The sequence below is a fragment of the Schistocerca nitens genome, chromosome 1, assembly GCF_023898315.1.
Source record: "Schistocerca nitens isolate TAMUIC-IGC-003100 chromosome 1, iqSchNite1.1, whole genome shotgun sequence".
NCBI lineage: Eukaryota > Metazoa > Arthropoda > Insecta > Orthoptera > Acrididae > Schistocerca > Schistocerca nitens.
Genome location: NC_064614.1, coordinates 1,080,492,497 through 1,080,512,460, shown reverse-complemented (window position 1 = coordinate 1,080,512,460; position 19,964 = coordinate 1,080,492,497). Strand labels below are relative to the sequence as shown.

Below are 19,964 nucleotides of genomic sequence, written 5' to 3'. Positions count from 1 at the left end.
GGGATTATTTTTACGACGCAAGATAGAAAATTGTAGCAGGTGTAAGCCCGAGCCGCAGTCCATTTTAATTCCGGAAAGCTTCGGAAACACTGGAAAAGTAAACATGTAGGGGTAGCAGACCGTTTATTATTATTAAACATCCTAACCTTAACTGTCAGCTACCAATATGAAGCCCAGTCTCTCGAGGAAACTCAGGCATGAAGGCCAACCTATGAAGTGACTTGCAGAGATAATTAAATTGCCAATGTTGGTATGCAGCCCAGTCGATTAATTGTGAGCTCAGTAACTCAGAGGTTCAGTATTTGAACTGCGCCTGATTCTAGTATTCTTTGTTGGAACGTGGAAGCTAGTTTCCCTTTTTGGAAGTACATTACTCATGCTACAAATTTCAAATCGCTTTATTCTCCTCGAACCGTCACACTGTTAGTAAGTGACTGGATTAGCTGATTCAGAACTCGGGCGTAAGCAAGATCATAGGACCTGCAACTTAACGGTGCTATACCGTACTGAGATGAAGTGTTTTAAGGATTTTAGTGGAATAGCTTCATCTATGCGTCATTCTTTCTGTCAGGGATTCTAGCGCAGCTGCTTAAGGGGACAGCTGCTGTGGAGCCAGGAATTTGTGGAGAAGCACTTGTGGCGAGTTGGAATGTGCCTTGGTAGAGCATTTGGAAGCCTACTGCACGCAAAAGGTACGAGTGCTGGCGCAACTCACAATTTTAACTCTTCACAAAACTTTAATGCAACGTAAAATGCAAACCAACCAAACTGTACATTTTAAAATCTGTGTTGCATGCTTCTTACTGACTTCGAGTGCTTGAGTTAGCCCTACCAAACCATTAATTAACAGAAATATGTCACATTAGGGATTATGTATTTAACTTATGCAAGCTGCATTTTGAGGGTGGTTTATTTCACTGCGCTTACCTATCATCAACGGCATCTGTATGACAAAAGACAAATATTTCTTCTTATATATGGTATATTTATAGAACATATGGTAGAGTTTTATGAGTATGTGGTTTTCTATAGCGTCTATAGCATCATGCACCACATTTCTTTGTTCTGTTAACAGAGATAATACAGACTAGAGTGACCTTAATATTATAGTTTACCTTTGTATAACAAATAGTGATCTTTGTACAGCAATTGCCACTAACAAATGGACATTCCCGTAAAATTTTCCCAAGCTGATTGCATATGTAAATGTATACAAATCGTATAATCATATTCTTATATGATTATAACGAATTATCGTCTTTCGCATACCTTAAAAAGCAGTACATATAAGACAAGTGACATTATAATAATACAGAGAACCACATGATCATAAAACGCTACCGCACATACTGTAAATAACATATTATTAAAAAAATGTTTTTGTCTGTAATACAGATACCTCCGAAGAAGGCCGAACGCCAGAAATTAGTCAGATAAAATAAACTACCATCAAAAAGCAGCTTACATAAAATACGTAGTTGTTAATATAACATATCTGCAATTTCTGCGAGCAGCAGAGCACCAAATGTATAAGACATTCTCATTAATGAACGCACGAGAAATTCATTAAGTGTATGTTTCGAATTGGGTTGTCCCGAAATTAAGGGGATGTCATATAACGTCATCATAAGTGGTGAAATATACATCCATCCTAAATACAAAGTGTTTAAATGGAATGGGCCTACAGGAAGTGTTATACCGTTCTTCCGACTTGTGAGCTGACTTACACAGCCAATGATGGGGGTATCCACGTATGAGATCCTACTAGCAAAGAGGGGTCTAGGGATAAAGTCATACTCCAACGGACGGTTCATCAACAGTGCCATTCGCTCGCTGCCTGTCCACCTCGGTGAGGGTGGGGTTTTTGGTTTCAGCCTAGACAGTGACACGTTATGTGTAGATAAATAACCGTGCACCCCCACTTCTCCTGCACTTGTCGGTCAGTAACTGATGATGCAATATTCGGATTTGGAATTGATACAGCTATACAGAGTGCTAGCTCCTTAGTATGAATTTGTGATCCGAGATTTGTACTGCTTTTACGGTATCGTAATTTGCATACAGATTCATGTGTTTATTATTTTACGAAGCAGGCGCGCCCGATAGTGCGGATATTAGCGTCCAAACAAATATGAAATCATAAAGAGCGAATTAGAAAAAGATGCGTATTCTTCTATTCCCGCACCCAAATGCAGCATCCACCTCTAATGACATCGCCGTCGACGCGTGGAACACGGAATTTCTTTTCGTTCCAACACGGGAGCCATCTCTAAGTCAGCTGAAAGTTACCTGAAGTCAGCTCTAAAGGGACGCGGAATGTGTCCTTGGAGGAGTGTCCATTAACCTGCCCCGCTGTACTTTTTTCGCAGCAAAATCGCAAAACTGTCGCAGCCCTGAGGCCGCTCTCACTCGCCTGCATTTAACGACGGCCGCACAGTTATTATCGGAACGGTCGCCTGTTCGCAAAGAGGCTGGCGCACGTTCCCAGCTACCGGCGGTAATTACGATGTGGCGCTGCCCGCACGGTAGTCACGTGTACACCAGCGGCCGGCAACAGGTCACGCTGCGCTCCACTTGTCTTCAGCCAATAATAAGAGCGTTCCGAATATTACGGTATCAAAATTTAAGAGCTGCAATTCGTGCGAGCCCCCTTCCCCTTATTGACCTTGATGCATAAACCGTTGTCTTTGTTGTCTGGTCGTGTCCGTTGTCCGCGAGTTATTAATACGGATTTCTTTTTCTACCTGCTGGGTCCCGCGATCGTTATCTCTGAAGGATAACAGCGCTCTCTGTGTTCTATTTTTGTCATCCTTCGAATCTAATTTAGCACACTTAGAGGTTTTTGTTGCTTTCTTTAAAGTGCCCTGATTGCATAAAACAGCACCGTTGACTAGGCAACGCTGTATGAATTCTGTCCTACTTGTATGAGACCTAGCATCAAATTCTACGCAGAACAACTTGATCTTCTGTCGACAACATTTTGATGATGTTCGAACAGTATGAGAGTAAACTCCGTTCATTTACACTTCAGGCAGTTATCTTCGTAGCACAAGCTTCGATGATTACATCTTCAGAATGGTTCAAATGGCTCTGAGCACTATGGGACTTAACTTCTGAGGTCATCAGTCCCCTAGAACTTAGAACTACTTAAACCTAACTAACCTAAGGGTCACACACATCCATGCCCGAGGCAGGATTCGAACCTGCGACCGTAGCGGTAGCGCGGTTCTCGACTGTAGCGCCTAGAACCGCTCGGTCACTCCGGCCGGCTGATTACATCTTCAGAATGAGATTTTCACTCTGCAGCGGAGTGTGAGCTGATATGAAACTTCCTGGCAAATTAAAACTGTGTGCCACACCGAGACTCGAACTCGGGACCTTTGCCTTTCGCGGGCAAGTGCTCCACCATCTTTTTCTGTTTTGTTTCGTTGTTGATCGTTAGGTTTGGTCATTGGGGACGTCACATGACATCCGTTAAAGTTCGTTTGTTGATCCTTTCACTCAGTTTTTTTATTACAGAGGCCAACCGGCTCTCTGACCGAACACGCTGAGCTACTGTGCCGGCTACCATCTGGTCTACCCAAGCACGACTCACGCCCCGTCCTCACAGCTTTACTTCCGCCAGTAGCTCGTCTCCTGCCTTCCAAACTTCACAGAAGCTCTCCTGCGAACCTTGCAGAACCAGAACTCCTGGAAGTTTGTGAAGTTTGGAAGGTAGGAGACGAGGTACTGGCGGAAAGTAAAGCTGGGAGGTCGGGGCGTGAGTCGTGCTTGGGTAGCTCAGATGGTGGACCACTTGCCCGCGAAAGGCAAAGGTCCCGAGTTCGAGTCTCGGTCCGGCACACAGTTTTAATCTGCCAGGAAGTTTCATTACATCTTCAGCACTTACACATTTATTACACGTCTTTACTGCCAGAGAAAGCTCTCATATAACACCTAACATGAACGTTTGATCCCAGTGGTGAAGTATTAAGCTCTGGAACGCCTCTTACAAAGTTAACTGAAATACAGCATTTTCTCGTACATAACATATACATTGGACAAAAACCCACCCTTAAGAACACCTGTTCTAGATTTAGGTGGCAGAAGTCATGCGGCAGCGATATGCCCATATACAGATGGCGGTAGTATTGCACACACAAGGAATTAAAACGGCATTCCATTGCCGGAGCTGTCATTTATATTCAGGTGATTCGTTTGGAAAGGTTTCCGACGTGATTATGGCCGAACGACAGTAATCAACAGACACTGAAAGCGGAATGATAGTTGGAGCTAGACTTTAACAATAAACCACCCCGTAATGGCGAACATCTCTCTTGCAGCGTATGCCACCTGAGTTCTTTGTTCATCTCTGTGACGCTTTCGTGCTTAATAAATGAACATGTGATGAAACGTGCTGGTTTTCTTTGCATCTTCTCTGTTTCCTCCTATGTGATACGGACCTCATACTAACGAGCAATGTTAAAGTATTTGTCGAACGAGTGTTTTGTAAGCTACTACCTTTGTCGATGGACAATATTTCCTGAGGATTCTTTTAGTGAATGTCAGTCTGACATCTACCTTCTTCGAGATTAATTTTATATGGTCGCTCCATTTCAAATCACTGCGTACGCATACGCCTAGATATTTTATGAGTGTAACTGCTTCTAGTGATTGTTCTGAGATCATGTAATCATACAATAACTGCTCATTCTATGTATTTTGTTTATGTTGAGGGTCAGTTGCTACGCCCTGCACCAAGCTCGATCTTCCGCAGGTCTTCTAGCATCGCGACTTCTCTGTATACAGCTGCATCATCCGCGAGACGCCTCATGCAACTTACGACGCTATGCAGGTATTACACTATTAAAATTCTTTGTCAAATATCTTTGTCAAAGAAATTTGATGGTGTAATAGGGAACTTTGTCAAATCTCGTCCGTCGTCAAATAAATTTTATCAAATCTAGGGCCTCGCTGTAGATTTGATCAAAGAAGTAGCTTTTCTTCTGTTCATTGCAATGTGACATGTTACCACGTGGAGCGCTAGGATCGCTGCAGCGTGCCGTCATCTGTAGTGTTTTTATAAACACTACCGGTAAATACAATTGGTGTGTACCGTCAACTACAAAATTAATAGAGATGTATGAAGCCAATGAGGTGCTTTACAATGTGAGGCACCCTGAATACAAAACTAGATTAAGAAGATTGGAGACCTGACCTGACCTAACCTAACGTAACCTAACCTAACTCTCTCCTTTAGCGAGGAATCGGAGTGTTACAGTGAGCCTGTCTTCTGCAGTTATAGCAGTTCTTAAGTGAGTATTGTGCTTTGTGATTTGAGGATATACTTCACTGAGCACATACTGAAATGTATGCTAATCCATTCTTAAGTAACTGATGTACGACTTGACATCCTCCACTATAAGCTCACATAACAAGTTTTGTTGAATGCTTTTATCGTGTCGTCGTAAAACCCACGGCTTCACCCAGGTACGTTTCCTTTTTTCCCCCGCTTCTCTTCCGCATGTGCACACAGTGCAATTGTGGTACATGCGACTGCTGCGGTTAATAACAAGTTGTTGTTGTCAGCCATCTTGAACTTTGACGAAAAATATGACGACAGTGTAATACCGCTTTTTAGCACCATGTCAAGGATCCTCGTCAAATATATTTGACGAATAGTTGATCAACTAGGTCATTTACATATATTGTGAAAACTGATGGACCCATAGTACTCCGCAGGGGCACGCTTGAAGTTACTTTCGTATTTGAAGACTTCTCTCCGTTCAGAATGACATGCAGTGTTCTGTTTGCTAGAAACCCTTCAATCCAATCTTACAGTTGGTCTGATATTCAGTACGTTCGTATTTTGTCCATTAGCACACTGTGCGAACCTTATCGAATTACTTCCGGAAGTCAAGAAACACGGCATCTACTGCCTGTATCTACTGCTTTCTGGATGAATGGAGCGAGCTGGGTTTCACCCAATCTTTGTTTCCGAAATACATGTTGGCTCCTACAGAGGAGATTTTCGGCCTCCAGGAAAGTCATAATACGCGAGGATAAATCATGTTCCAAAATTCTAAAACTGACCGACGTCAAGGATATAGACTTATGGTTTTGTGCGTCTGTTCGAGGACCTTTCTTGAGAACGGGAATGACCTGTGAATTTTTACGATAGTTGGTAACACTTCGCCTCTCGAGAGATCTACGGTGCATTGCTGTTAGAAGAGGGTCAAATTCTTTCTCATCCTCTCACAAACTATTTTATATTCTGGGCATCCGCAGCTGCTGAAAGGCATGATGTTGAGGAAAAATCAGGTTTCATGGCCTAATGCCACATCATCAGATGCAGCCTTTATGGCAAAGTCACCACTTTTTTCGGATATTAAAATTAATAAAGGAATGCATAAAATATACATGGCATACCCATCGCCACTAGTCAAACTTTATTATTCAGTGAAAATTATCAACACCAATACGACCGAAAAGCGTGCCTCATACATTTAGGACAGTGTTGATACGTGAAACTTGCGGTCACAAGGACAAGTTTTAAAATTTGTCTGCATCGAAAAAGAAAAAAGAAAAATATTTTACAGTGAGAGGAGGCCAAAATGTTTATAAGGGCCTCAATGGTGGTAAAAAATGCAGATTACTATTAGGTGGCTGTGTCTTACTAATCATGTTACTAGTGACAATTTTTTATCGCCAGTCTGGTCCTTTTTAAAAAAAATTATCGTCCTCTCACTATCAAATATTTTTCTATTTTCTTTTCATATGTAGGCAATTTTTAAAACATGCCTCTGTAACCGCAAGTTTCACCTGTCAACAGTTTCTCCTAAATGAGTAGAGCACGTTTTCGTTACCTTTCACTCGCCGTGGAACTGACAATATTCACTGAATAGTACGCTGAAGCGCCAAAGAAACTGGTATAGGCATGAGTATTCAAATACTGAGATACGTAAACAGGCAGAATTCGGCGCTACGGTCGGCAACGCCTATATAAGCCAAGTGTCTGACGCAGTTGTTAAATCGATTACTGCTACTATAATGGCACGTTATCAAGATTTAAGTGTTTGAACGTGGTGTTATAGTTGGCGCTTGAGCGGTACGACAGAGCATTTCAGAGGTAGCGATGAAGTGGGGATTTTCCCGTACGACCATTTCACGAGTGTACCGTGAATATCAGGAATCCGGTAAAATATCAAATCTCCGACATCGTTGCGGCCGGTAAAAGATCATGCAAGGACAGGACCAACAACGACTGAAGAGAATCGTTCAACGTGACAGAAGTGCAATCCTTCCGCAAATTGCTGCAGATTTCAATGCTGGGCCATCAACAAGTGTCAGCGTGCGAACCATTCAACGAAACATCATGGATATGGGCTTTCGGAGTCGCAGGCCCTCTCGTGTACCCTTAATGACTGTACGACACAAAGCTTTACGCCTCGCCTGGGCCCGTCATAATCGACATTGTACTGTTGATGACTGAAAACATGTTGCCTCGTGGGACAAGTCTCGTTTCAAATTGTATCGAGCAGATGGGCGTGTACGGACATGGAGAATACCTCATGAATCCATGGACCCTGCATGTCAGCAGGGGACTGTTCAAGCTGGTGGAGGCTCTGTAGTCGCGTGGGGCGTGTGCAGTTGGAGTTATGTGGAACCCCTGATATGTCTAGATACGACGCTGACAGGAGACACGTACGTAAGCATACTGCCTAATCACCTACATCTATTCGTGGCCATTGTGCATTTCAAACAGGACACTGCGATACCCCACACGTGCAGAATTGCTACATAGTGAGTCCAGGAACAATCTTCTGAGTTTATACACTTCAGATGGCCATGAGATTCCCGAGACATGGACATGATTGAGCATATCTGGGATGCCTCGCAACGTGCTCTTCAGAGGAGATCTCCACCCCTGTCCATAAATCTTATGGATTTATGGACAGCCTTGCAGGGTTCATGGTGTTTAGTTTCCTCCAGCACTACTTCAGACATTAGTCGAGTCCAAGCCACGTCGTGTTGCGGCACTTCTGCGTGCTCGATGGTCCCTACACGATATTAGGCAGGTGTACCAGTTTCTTTGACTCTTCAGTGTAAGTTTTGACTAGAAGCGATGGGTCAAGAGTGTGCCGAGAGTACCAAATTTCAGGCTTTGGCTCTCACTGCAGACAACGCAGTGGCCGACGACCTTCACTTAACAACCGAGAGCAGCGGCGCATGCGTAAGGTTCTCAGTGCTAACAGGCAAGCAACACGTGTGAAGTAGCCGCAGAAATCATTGTGGGACGTAAGATGAATGTATCTGTTAGGACAGTGCGGCATGACCATTTAATGTTGTGAGTATATTTTGGACATTCTTTAATTAATTTTGATATCCACAAAATGTGATGACACTGTACTTTGCTCTTTACCATGTAGGTCGCTCCTGATACTGCGGCTTTAGGACACGAAACCGTTGGTAGTCGCCGGCCAGTGTGGCCGAGCGGTTCTAGGGCATCAGTCTGGAACCGCGTGACCGCTACGGTCGCAGGTTCGAATACTGCCTCGGGCATGGATGTGTGTGATGTCCTTAGGTTAGTTAGGTTTAAGTAGTTCTAAGTTCTAGGGGACTGATGACCTCAGCTGTTAAGACCCATAGCGCTCAGAGCCATTTTTTTGAACCGGTGGTAGTCCAGTAAACAACAATTTTACGAGGTGGAAGCGGGATTCTCCCTAACATCGTTCTTTCATATGCTCTGCCTAGAATCGTATTGTTATCCGGTGAGGCCCAGTGACCTTCGCTCTGTTGAGCGGTTTCAGTTTCCTTTCTATGCCACATTCACTTATTACGATATTATTATATGGATCTGTTCTTTCGGACATGTCCGAAAGAACAGACACCATTGACGATTTGCAGCCATCTAGAACGAAATTAGAATTACATATTAATACCTTCACCTGCTGACGGCCGTTGATATATATCAATGGGGACAGGTGAAAATGTGTGCCTCGACCGGGACTCGAACCTGGGATCTCCTGCTTCCATGGCAGACGCTCTATCCATCTGAGCCACCGAGGGCACATAGTGCGACTGCAGGGACTATCTCTCGCACGCCTCCCGCGAGACCCACATTCTCACCTTATATGTCCACACACCACATTCGGACATGTCCGAAAGAACAGACACCATATCCATAAAGTATATAGTTCTGGCAATACCGGCCATGACCTTCCTCTTCTGTGCAGATGCACACATATTCCCCGAACTCTTACGGGACATGGTAAGAATGTCTTCCACGAGTAATGAGTGTGTTGGGTAGGGACACTGCAAATGTAGTGTGTGGACATATAAGGAGAGAATGTGGGTCTCGCGGGAGGCGTGCGCGAGATCCTGCACTCGCACTATCCTCAGTGCCCTCGGTGGCTCATATCGACATGTAAGCAAGAGATCCCGGGTTCTAGTTCCGGTCGGGGGCACACATTTTCACCTGTCCCCGTTGATATATATCAACGCCCGTCAGCAGCTGAGGGTAATATATAATTCTAATTTTATTACGATATTAGCCATCTAGTCGTCATTCTGTCGCATGTGAGGGAGATCGATGCTTCGTCGCTGCACGTGGTTGAGGCAGTGCAGGAGCACCTTGCCAAGCAGTCGCCTAGCCTAAGCTGCCAACGCGAGAACGGCGGCGTGTGCAGAGCGCTGCCAAAGCAGGCCGGGCTCGGCTGCCAAGGTGAACGGCGCTAGTGCCGGGCATAGCGGCGAGGCCGCTCACTTTGCTCTCCGATCACAGCCTCCTCACGTCCCCACGTCGGCACTGCCTGCGCTGGTCCACCGCCTCCGTAGAGATCCGGTGGAGCTGGAATCGCAGCCGGGAGAAGCAGCGCTCAAAATCCTTTCCCCGTACCGTGACCTACGTATCCAGTTCTAGACCTAAATCACTTCGGGCCAGTGCGAGGCGGTTTATCGGTTAAGGCACATCTTCAGGGGCCCATCTCTAACTGGGCTACTGCTTCATCCGTGCTAGACAGTTTCAGATCTGACGTACTTCCTCTGCTAGTTCCATGTCCCCGTCCTGCCCAGCAGAATAGCACCTTCTCCTCTAAACAAAGAAATGAGCTGTGTTATTTAATGTGGATCTCTTCAAATCATCTAAGGAAATAGTAGAAGATGACCAAATTAGTATCTAGTTAATTTTTAACCTGACCAAGTGCCTGCACAGGTGGTGCGTGCGTTCAGTAACTGAATCTAAATGGCTCTGAGCACTATGCGACTTAACTTCGGAGGTCATCAGTCGCCTAGAACTTAGAACTAATTAAACCTAACTAACCTAAGGACATCACACACATCCATGCCCGAGGCAGGATTCGAACCTGCGACCGTAGCGGTCACGCGGGTTCAGACTGAAGCGCCTTTAACCGCACGGCCACACCGGCCAGCTAAGTAACTGAATCTACATTCACACTCATAAATTAAGGATAATGCTGATACATGGTGAAGCAACGCTCTGGTGGGCGGTTTGCGGGTTTAAATCACCTCTGGGTATGACCATGCGGTGCATTTGACCTGCGTCGCACGGTGGCGCTGGCAGCAGTACACATACGCAGAGGTGTGTTGGTGCATGTCAGAGTACGGTGCAGCGAGTAAGTGTACAGACGTTTTCAGACGTGCTAATGGTGACTGTGTGTTTAAAATGGCTCAAAGAACACATATTGATGACGTTATGAGGGGTAGAATACTAGGGCGACTGAAGGCTGGTCAAACACAGGAGGTCGTAGCACGGTCCCTCCGTGTGCCACAAAGTGTGATCTTAAGATTATGGCAACGATCCCAGAAGACACCAAACGTGTCCAGGCGCTACAGTACGGGACGTCCACAGTGTACAATACCACAAGAAGACCGATATCTCACCATCAGTACCCGCAGACGGCCACGGAGTACTGCAGGTAGCCTTGCTCGGGACCTTGCCGCAGCCACTGGAACAGTTGTCTCCGGACACACAGTCTACTTACGACTGAACAGACATGGTTTATTCGTCTGGAGACCTGCAAGGTGCAGTGCACTGACCCCTGGTCTCAGGAGAGCCCGTAAAGCCTGGTGTCAAGAACACAGTACAAAGTCATTGGAACAGTGGTCCCAGGTTATGTTCACGGACGTGTCCAGGTGAAGTCTGAACAGCGATTCTCGCCGGGTTTTCATCTGGCGTGAACCAGGAACCAGATACCAACCCATTAATGTCCTTGAAAGGGACCTGTATAGAGGTCGTGGTTTGATGGTGTGGGGTGGGATTATGATTGGTGCACGTAGACCCCTGCATGTCTTTGACAGAGGAACTGTAACAGGTCGGGTGTATCGGGACGTCATTTTGCACCAGTATGTCCTCCTGAAGGGTGATAACGCACGGCGCCATCGAGCTGCCATCTTGGAGGAGTACCTTGAAACAGAAGATATCAGGCGAATGGAGTGGCCTCCATGTTCTCCAGACCTAAACTCCATTGAGCACGTCTGGGATGCTCTTGGTCGACGTATCGTTGCACGTCTTCGAACCCCTTGGACACTTCAGGAGCTCCGACAGGCACTAGTGCAAGAACTGGAGGCTATACCCCAGCAGCTGCTTGACCACCTGATCCACAGTATGCCAACCCGTTGTGCGGTCTGTGTATGTGTGCATGGTGATCATATTCCATATTGATGTCGGGGTTCATGCGCAGCAAACAGTGGCGTTTTGCAGCACGTGTGTTTCGGGATGGTTTTCTCAACTTATCACCAATACCGTGGACTTACATATCTGTGTCGTGTGTGTTCCCTATGTGCCTATGCTATTAGTGCCAGGTTTGTGTAGTGCCACGTTGTGTGGTACCACATTCTGCAATTATCCTTAATTTATGAGCATGAGTGTAGAAATCGCTGTGGGGCAAGGGACCAAGCAGCCAATTTAGATCCCTTGCTTAAACCTGTTGCTGAAAATTGACACCCAGAACAACACTTCCTGTGATACGCAGTGCCGTGCAGTGACCTCCTGTACAGGTGAATAATTGGCTGTAATTGGGAGGTAACAACTTATATTCCATGTCACTGTCATGACGTTGCGCTGAAGTGTTGTTAACATGTACAGTATATGGATGGGGCACAGCCCATTAATACATCGGTTCATTTCATGTCAAGAGGATCCACCCGTGTAGGTTACTTAGGATGTATGAGCACCAGAACGTCACTTTTTAGTATTTTCTAAAGAGAGGGCAGCCAACGATTTTACTGGACACTTGCCATCTGTATTGGACTAAGAAGCTACTATGGTAAAGCGTCTTGTAAAAGTTTATATCCTAGCTCACATCTAAGAGGCTGAGAAGATGCGCTTAGCTATTTTTTTTAATGGGTGGCAGTTCATCTCGGACATAATACTCATAGAAGAATTGTGGAGATTCTTTTACAGTTTTTCTCAATTTCTACGATCACCATTTTGGTAATTTTATTAGTTTACTATCACTGTTTCTTCTTTTGAATTAAAGTGCGTCGCATATCTGATAACGGAGTAACCAGTGAATATTCCCCTGCTTAAGCACCTCAAAGATGCACGTGGATCTGATTGCTTATGCTGTCAACTTGAGCACACCTGTCACTCAGGCGCCCACGACAAGCCTGATTGGCTATAAGTCATCCCGTACTGCTCTGTGGCGTTTTGGCAACAATGGCCAACTTGCCCCCACTGTTTGATGTGCAAGAGCACTCGCATTAAAATTATTAACATGTCCAAATTTCCACGGCCAGCTTGCCGATAACCATACCAGCACTACTTTGTGCACAAAAGCTTGAAAAATGAAAATTGGCTGAACAGAGCCTTACGATTAAGCATGAAATTTTGAAGTGAAAGGGAGATACAACTTGTAATCGCAATTATCAAGAATAAGAAATTTAATTAGTGAAAAAGAAGGTAAATATCGTTTACGAACTTTTATTCGGTGTTGGATCCCCGGTCCTTCATAAAAACTATTAGTGTGTTTAGCAATACAGTGCATAGTGATTTCTTCATGAATTAACATTACTGGGCGAATCTGCTACTATCACGGTCCGAACGACGCGCAATATTTCTCCGTCAGCTTGTATGTTCAAGATGCTCCCTAAATGAGCAGTTTATTAGTCAGAAGATATCATACTGCCACTGTTGTTCAACCTTCTCATGCTGAAAAGTGTTTCCAGAAAATCTTACAGCGACTGTAAGTATTGTAGCTGCCACGAGAGACGGAGTCTTTATCGCGAGTTGTAGCAGTTTTCTCCGACTTTGCCTGGCGTTCTCTGTGAACCAGTGAAACGGAAACCTCCGACCGCCAACTCATCCTGCACCTAACCCTTTCTCTCCTTACAGCAGCCACGAAGAAAACATATTCATCTATAGTCAAATTTTTTCATAGATTGTTTATGTTAGACAGGTAAAAAATTGTAGAATGTATGCACCTAGCAAAAAGAATCAAAAGTGAGTTTAAATGCAGTACCTGTCTTACCTGTGTCAAAGTCAAAGGTCAAGTTAGCGAGTCAATTAATCAAATTTTCTTTACGACGTAGCAGTTCATTCCGAACTATATCCCGTTAATGATATTTTCATCCTCAGGATGCCACAAACTCACTCTTTCTCGGACTACTTTTAACAGTTTCTCACGCTCCACATTTCATGTGCGGGAACGTCAGTCGATCTGACCGAATCAAACAAACTGATCTGAATTTCACCGATTGTCGTCCTAATCCTGTACGTTTGGTAAATAAGATCGGCTATAGTGTGACCGCGCACATAGTGGTGCACTGATTTCAAAAGAGCGGCAGCCTTCGGCCGATGTCGGTCGTCGGCTGAATCCACTGATATCGGAGCTACTGTGACCGCAGCCTTACACTCACAGTCGTTTCGGACCAAGCGCTCAATGGAGGACAGACGGCAGTTGCTGGCTGCTCCAGCAGACAGCAGACGGCGGGCAGCCGTACTGCAGACTAGGTGACCGTGATCTTTGTGAACAGAACAGGTAGCTTCTCTGGCCGCTCACCGCCACCGTTACTCGCACGTTCCGCGGTGCGTGTTCTCGTCCCCATACCAACAGCCACTCGAGGCATGCCGCAAGGACCACCACTCGTTTTCTCTCCAACAAGAGCTACAAGGCGGCTCGTAACTAAGTCCAAGCGCTAAGCGCTCCTTGTTTTGCGAGAGCTAGAGGTTAGTTACGCCGGTGCCAGCAACTTTAAAAGCACAGTTTCCTTCCGGTTGAATTTTGTGTATAAAACTGATTACCTAACCTTACCCCGTTACTTCTTTACGTCTATCTTCTATCACAAAAGGAAAGCAATCAAATGTTTCAGTCTATAATCCATGTAAATTTATTTCTATCTTTTAAGAAGTGTAAGTTCAGTAAACAGGTAGTAAACCAAAGCAGTTTACAAATTCAATGAATAATAATTTAACACAAAGTTAAATCATAAACTTACTTAGTTTATCTTTTTATTTTTGATAAAGACAAAAGCTGAAGTCATTAATTAAAATTTATGCCAAGGCTGGGACTTGAACCTAGGTCTCCTGTTTACGAGGCAGATGTGTTATACAATACATTACGCTGGCACTGTGTTACTCCGGCTTGGTCTATCCTAGTCCAGTGCCTTTCCTATCACAAACTCCAATTCATACCTCACCCCAGCTTGATTTTCGTGTTCTTAAATCTTCAGTATTGCTGAGGCTGTCCAGTATTGGAATAGAACCCTAGCTTCGTATGTAATGGGGAAATCCTGCCTGTGCCTCAGGCGTAAGTGATCTATTGATATGATGTAATTACATTTTCCTGAGACATACTGAATCTCAAGTTTATCTTCGATAAGGATAAAACTGCCGTAAGCACCAGACCTGGGTTCAAGTCTGGCCTTGGCGCAAATTTTAATTCATTACTTCAGCTTCTATCCTTAACGCAGAATAAGTTGAGGCGCAATATGTCTACAAGGAAAGTGCAATTATCTGCTGCTGAGACGATGACTCTAGGAAGAAATGGGGCAGAAGAACTAGAGAAAGAAGAGAGAAAAATACTGAGAAAAATACTAGGTCCCAAAAGAGGTGGAGAGAGGTGGATGCGAAGACCTAGGGAAGAGTTGCACCGGAACATGAGAACAATATCTGGGGAAATCAAAAGGGCAAGGTTTCCTGGACATGTAGTTAGGATGAGTATGGACAAAACGACGAAGAGAGTGTGGGAAATAACAGGGAGGACAAGGAGAAAGACAGGAACAAAGTGGGTTGTTGAACTTCGGAAGGACTGATTGGAACTGGGGATCAAGGTCGAATGAAAGGAAAATTGGAGGAACAAATATACACCGACCAATATGCCGGATATCAACGGCAGAGAAGAATACAGGAAAAGATTAGAGTGTCACCATGGAGCCGACAGGAGAAAAGGACACTGAAGATCTCGGAAGAAGAGCGGGGGAGACGAAAAGAAAGAATGAAGAGGTTCTGGTAGAAGAAGAGGAAAATGAAGTCCACGAAGGGGCAACCCGTGGTCATACAGAGACCGTAACGCAAGAAGAAGAAGAAGAAGAAGAAGAAGAAAGTGCAATTACATATTTTATTTTTATTTACTTTTTAATCTGCACTACCCTTAAGGCTTTTGGCTGGCAACTGCCGCTCTGTCGCTCACCAATAACTGAGATACATAAACATTGCTGTGTCCGCCAGAAGATACGAAACACAACCTTACACAGAGAGGGCGCCACACGGCAACGCCATCCTCCATAGAGGCGCAACATACTGCAGTTGTGGTCAGACACCCTAGAGGGTACACGCAATTCGGACTATGTTATGGTTCCGGCTTACTTCATCCAAAGAGTTCTCAGGTGTATCTTTCCTCTAGATATGGATATAAACAAACTCACGGCTCCACAAAGACAGTTAGTTCGATAATATCAAAACCATGTCTCAAGACAGCATCAGGACTTCTACAATCGTCGCCCAGAAAAGCCCAAATGGACATCCTGCTAGTTAAGTTAGTCATCGTTCACCAGATTCAGGACTAGACCAGTGTTGAAACAACCTGTGTTCATCGGCATGCCAGTTCAAGTGAACGTTGAACTACATTGCCACGTATCCCCTCCACTCTCAAGGTACGAAAGATATTTTTCTTCTTCTTTTTCTTGTGCCTTTGTTCCGCATTGACGCTGGATCGGCATCGTTAATAACGAATTTGGCATTTCTGTTAACAAATTATTGTAAATTATTGCTCATCCATGTTGCTATCATTTTTGCTGTTATTCGTCTACATCTACTTGGCCCTGAGACGAGTCTGTGCAGTTGCTGTGTGTAAGCAAGCCACCTCAATAACAGCAACTGCTTTTGATGGTAGAAGGTTCTCTTTTTGCTGCATTTACGTTGGACGTCAAGAGTATTTGTTGAACACAACAGCCTTATATTTGTAAGCGAAAAGACAACGATCTTAACCTTGACGGAATAGTGTCTGTTGCTACTGAGCCATGTAGGACGCTCGTGCTGTCGGCTCCTGGTACATATGATAGATGAGGGATTTGGATGCAGGTGGGATTGGACAGGAAGTGGGAGGTTATCGATGACAGGATGGGTAGATCACAGGAATGATTTCATGATCTAGGAACGTCAGGCGGTTAAAATTACTCTTCGAAAGGACATGTAATGTGTGGAGATGTAAAAAATGGGACACCGTGATAGAGGCGCCGCAGCAGGCTATGGCTCTCAAGGGTGGGGTTGTTGAGTTTCAACTCTGCAGGAGATGTAGGACTGAGGAAGATATCCCAGGAGTTTTAAGAGATGTGACAAGTCCACAAGCTGGTGCAAAAAACGAGTAGGGGGGGATAAACCGATATGGAAAGCGAGCTGGAATACCTGGCGCTCAAGAATTTAGGAGTACAACATTTTGGACAGGTCATCCATCCAACTGTTGCCTGCGAGAGGGACAGATGAGGGCCTTGTAGGTGTGTGTGTGATTGTTGGCTTTCTTTTGCATGATTAGTAGGTGGGGATCCCACGTCAAAGTTGTTTCAGTGTTTGACCAACGTGAATTGAATCTTGTAGGTTGTGAGGCAGAATTGTTGAGGATGGAAAGCTCGACTAGTTTTTCATATAATTATTCCATGAATTTTTGTAGGTTTGATTGGGACGTACCGCTGGCTACACCTGGAACTGCTGGTTTCCCCTTCAGGAACTAGAGAAAATAAATTATTGAGTGAACTTGACTTTGAGTAAGAAACGGAGACCACACGGTAAACACGGCTGTTTCAAGTTACTTCAAGAACGTTCCATGGCGCACTATCCATTTCTAAAAATTTGCACGGAGTAGTATTGAGTTTAGTTAATTCCGTTCGGCTAAAGTACACTGATCAGCCAGAACATTATGACTACCGACCTGTTATCGATATAAACCCGTGCAGGCGATAGCAGCGTCACCTAGCGAGGAATGACTGCTAGTCAGGCACACGCAAGATGTATGTAGTATTAGTGAGCGTGCTGTCATGTGCAGAATGGGGAAGGCGTGCGATCTATCTGAGTTTGACCATGGACGGGTTGTGATGGCCCGAAGGCGTAGCAGAAACATTTAGGAAACTGCACGACTTTTTTGGTGTTCAAGGACGGAGGTGGTGTCTTAAGCGCGTGGCGAAACCAACGTGAAACCACGTCCAGACATCGTGGCGATGGCGACCACTTCTCATTACAGATGTCGGACATCGTAGACTGAGCAGATTGGTAAGACAGGATAGGCGGCGAACTGTGACGGAACTAACATCAGACTTTAATGTACAAGGGTGTCTGAACACACAGTGCACCGAACATTCCTAACGATGCGCCTTCGCAACCGACGACCTATCCATGTGCCAATGTCAACACAACGATATCGGCAACTACGACTGCAACGGGCACGTAACGATCGGCACTGGACGTTGACACTGTGGCAGAGCGTTGCATGGTCTGATGAATCGGTAATTTTTTCATCATGCCGATAGGAGAGCACGAATCTGTCGTCTTCCATGGGAATGGCTCCTTGACACCTGCACTGCAGGACGGAGACAAGCCGGCGGCAGCTCCATTACGCTCTGTGGAACATTCACGTGTGCATCCGTGGGTACAGCGGAGCTCTTGAAAGGCAACACGACGGCCAGGGAGTATCGTACACTGGTTGCAGACCACGTACAGCCGTTCATGACGATCATGTTTCCCGACGGCAGTGGCATTTTTCAACAAGAGAATGCATCATTTAACAAGGCCAGGAGTGTGATGGAGTGGTTCGAGGAACCCAGTGGCGAGTTCCAGTTGCCATGCTGACACCCAACTCTCCAGATTTGAACCCCCGGTCGAGCACATCTGGGATGTAACTGAACGTCGCGTCAGATCTCATCGCCCTCCCCCCCCCCCCCTTCCTTGAAATTTACGGGAATTAGGTGACTTGTGTGTGCAGATCTAATGCCAACTCTCCAGTACCTACTAAGGCCTCATTGCTTCCAACGTGTCGCCGCTGCTGGCCGTGCCAAGGGTGGACATACCAGCTATTAAGTAGGTGGCCATAATGTTCTGGTTGATAAGTGTAGGTCTTTAATGTCATCAGGATTGTTACATGTCTTATACGACCCCTGCTGGGCTACGCAGCGGTCGTGTGGGAAAACTACAACCACATACATAGGCTACAGAAATCCCAGAACCCAGCATTCAGAATTATCCTACACCACCTGGCTCACGACCTCTCTCCCCCCCCCCCTCTTCCCACCTTTTCTCCGTCTTCTGAACAACCTGTCCGGAGAAACGGTGTGCCAGTTTCATCAGCAAACTGCACTCCAGCAATGCAAACATGAAGAACCTGCGCCGTAAGCAGCATTGGCGGCTAGGAGACCTATGCTGTGACAAATTGCTGGAGCAATAAAGTCATACAATTAAAAATATCTCAGTAGAAGATGGTAAGTGTGCGGCAGGGCTGTCACAAAACAAACCGCTAAAGCCGACATTAATACGAGTATGGATCGTCATACCACTCTCACTTCCACCACGAGTGTTAGGGATGTTTTAAGACCTCGGTATTTTACCCAGGCATTATATGTATCCCTATTTGGGTTGAAATTTCCTTACACACACGCACACACACACACACACACACACACACACACACACACCGGCTTACATGCTCAAAATCTGACATCCAAATATAGTCAACAAAGTATCGTCAAATCTGACAATCCCATGTTTCAAGTGTCTCGGCAAGGTTCTTGAACCCAAGAAGGAGAAAATGTTTTCCAGAGAATTCGCCTACATAAACTCAAGAAGGCCTACTGAGGACCTCACGCCATCTGCACGTACAGCAGTCAGGCAATGGACCACAGTTATCAAACCAGAAGCCCAGTATGGTACTGGGGCTCTCAAACTTTAGATAAAGTGAAACATGAAATTATGAGAAAGATTCTCGATCCAACAGAAGGAAAGATAGCTATAGACTAAAATTCCAGAAAACAACAAAAATTACGCAACCACAGGGGAGACATGCGAAAGGGAAAATTAACGGTTTTTGGGCACATCGACAGATTCCCAGCAACAGTACATACATTTTTACCAGAAGTCTGAAAACTATACCCTATACTCAAAGTAAAACAGGTCGCGAAAGAGGCCAGATAGATTTCTCGTTTGTTTTAGACAGAAACTCATACAGACAAAAAATTGGCAGATATGAAATGCAGTCGGAGAAAGAAACTGTTAACAAAACAGAAACAAAACAAGCTGAAGACAGAAATCAACGAGCGATACATGGAAACTCAGAAAATTAATTCACAAAGCTTTGAATCATGGAATGCAGAAAAGTGGTTCACGAGGTTTAGTGAAGTTTTCTGCGTATTCACAAATGGAGAAACCAATAATAACTGAAAAATTTTAGGGTTTCCCTCCGCTCCCACGTACCATATTTTTTAATGTGAATGGCTTGCAGTTTTCTGAGAAGAATATTAGGTAGCCATTAAATTTACTTTATAAA

General features: G+C 45.0%; 1 protein-coding gene and 1 non-coding gene across 2 annotated transcripts in view; both read right to left on the bottom strand.

Moving 5' to 3' along the window:
- LOC126198352 (atrial natriuretic peptide-converting enzyme-like) overlaps positions 1-19,964 on the bottom strand; it is a 280,495-nt gene that overhangs the window by 205,196 nt on the left and 55,335 nt on the right. The gene's annotated exons all lie outside the window — the stretch shown is intronic.
- On the bottom strand, positions 8,975-9,049 carry Trnap-ugg (transfer RNA proline (anticodon UGG)). The gene has a single exon. It is a non-coding gene; the product is annotated as a tRNA-Pro (tRNA).